Below are 2434 nucleotides of genomic sequence, written 5' to 3' on the forward strand. Positions count from 1 at the left end.
TATATATATACACACATATATATGCATATAGCTCCATATATACATGAGTATATGTATGCATGGATGAACGTATGTATGTATATAAACCGCATATAGTAGTGTTAGTAGTGTGCAACAAAATATAATAGCTTATTTTCTTCTGCTTCTAGTACGTGCGACAAACAGCAAGTAAAGGTAATCCATTAAAAAAAATCCATGCCCTCCATAAATTGTGAAGGATACAAACCGTCAACTATTGGGCGATAATGGACATTGTGACGTTATCTTCTAACAGTACAAGCGGATATCAGCAAATCACATCTGTGCAGCCACTACTCATATCCTAAAGGTACTTCTGTGTGTGTGTGTGTGTGTGTGTGTGTGTGTTCTTCAAAACCAAAACGTCCGTCTTCAAAAAAAAGAAAAGCTACATCCAAATCAGGTTTAGCGTTCAAACAGCTATGCCAAAACGGCTGGCGCTCCTACACCCAATGCAACCAACAATATTCGCTACTATATTTTCTATCTTTCTCTCTCGTCTTTCTGCCGCTTTCTAATAGAAACACTGCATCTCTTCGAACACACATTCGGCCTCCCTTCGAACACACCGTCTTTACACTTCTCCTTTGCTCTCTTTTTTTTCTAACTTTGTGTGCATATGTGTATGTGTGTGTGTATATGTGTGTGTATGTGCGTGTGTGTGTGTGTTTGTGTGTGCGTGTGTATGTGTCTCTTCCTCTCGCAAGCGGGATATTCCTCCAGCATGACAATTTCAACAGACAAGTAAAAATAGCATGGGAATGGAGTTGTGTGTGTGCGTGCGTGCGTGTCTGTGTGTGTGTGTGTGTGTGTGTGTGTGTGTGTGTGTGTGTGTGTGCGTGTGCGTGCGCGCGTGTGTGTTTGATGTATATTGTATTCAAACAGTTTGTTTTCTGTAAAACAAGGATGGCAGTTAAATTTATTTTTGTTGTTCTCTTACTTGTAAGCTGGCGTAGAAGCAAGACTGGGCTAAGCTATTTTAGAAATACTGTCATTTGTTTCTCTTAGTCTCCAAGTATATCTGGAAAGTCCAGCAGAAAATTTTCCTGATTCTCAAATGTGTGTTTGTGCGTGTATTATATTATCTTGAATTTACTCACAGAATCATCATCCAGTTTTACTTTGGCTCAGCATACTAAAAAAGCTGGCAAAACAGTTTTCACTGAGCATGCAGTAATTAGATTTCATGCAGTTATCCGTATATAAGTAGAATTACTATTATTGGACAAACAATTAGAAGTATTTTTTTTTTCAAGTGGGACACTTTAATAGAATTTCTATTGAAGCTTTTGATATATCTATATGTCCCAATATGAAGTTACTCCTTGGCCATATTCAAGCGAACAAACTCCAGATTGAATTATATCACAGGATATTTCCAGTTCTATTTTTATTTTTGGAATCTTATGGTTTGTGTATGTATAATATTCTGTCTGAATACCCACTGCAATTAAATGTTTCATTGTAGAAATGTGAGGCTTTTGAAAAAGCGGCTTCATCCAAGGATAAGAATGAAATATTGAGAATTAAATTTCATAGAATATAAGTTGGATGATTATATTTCTCATTAATATTGGCTTTTGGTAAGAGAAAATATATTAATATCCAAATTAAAGGTAATATTTAAGCAACTAAACGGAAACGGAGGCTCTAATCTGTGCTGTCCAAGAGCAAGCACTAAAAACAAGCTACATAAAATACAGAATAGACAACACAGCAGAAAGTGATAAGTGCAGAATCTGTGGACAAAACTGTGAAACCGTATGGCATATTATCAGCCAATGTACACCACTAGCCCAGAAGGAATATAAGAGACGCCACGACAATATAGCCAGACTTGTCTATTGGACACTTTGCAACAAGAATAGACTTAACAGAACAAAAAATTGGTACAACCACAAACCTAAAGGCATCGTCGAATATAGAAATGCAAAGATCCTATGGGATTTTATGATTCAGTGCGACTATGAGATAGAGAATAGGAAGCCGGACATAGTCTTAATTGAGAAAGAAAACAAACTATGCTGGATCATAGATATAGCATGCCCAGCTGACAACAAGGTATGAGATAAGGAAGAAAGAAAAGTCGAGAGTTATGACAGGTTAGCTTGGGAAGTTAAGCAGTTATGGTTGATGAAAAAGGTAGCAGTAGCACCAATAATTGTCGGAACCCTGAGAACAGTGAGCAAAAATCTCGAGAAGTACGTGGAACAAACAGGGGCTGCAATAAGGGTGGAGCACTTGCAGAAAACAGTACTGCTTGGAACTGCTCGAATACTCCGGAAGGTGCTCGAAAAATAAGAAGTGTTACTTTAGTTCACTAGTAGTGAACAGCTGACACTGTAGTACATCTCCAGCGTTAGAAGCTGTGCAAAGGCAATAATAATAATAATAATAATAATAATAATAATAATAA

The sequence above is a fragment of the Octopus bimaculoides genome, chromosome 1 (assembly GCF_001194135.2).
Source record: "Octopus bimaculoides isolate UCB-OBI-ISO-001 chromosome 1, ASM119413v2, whole genome shotgun sequence".
In the NCBI taxonomy this organism is placed as follows: Eukaryota; Metazoa; Mollusca; class Cephalopoda; order Octopoda; family Octopodidae; genus Octopus; species Octopus bimaculoides.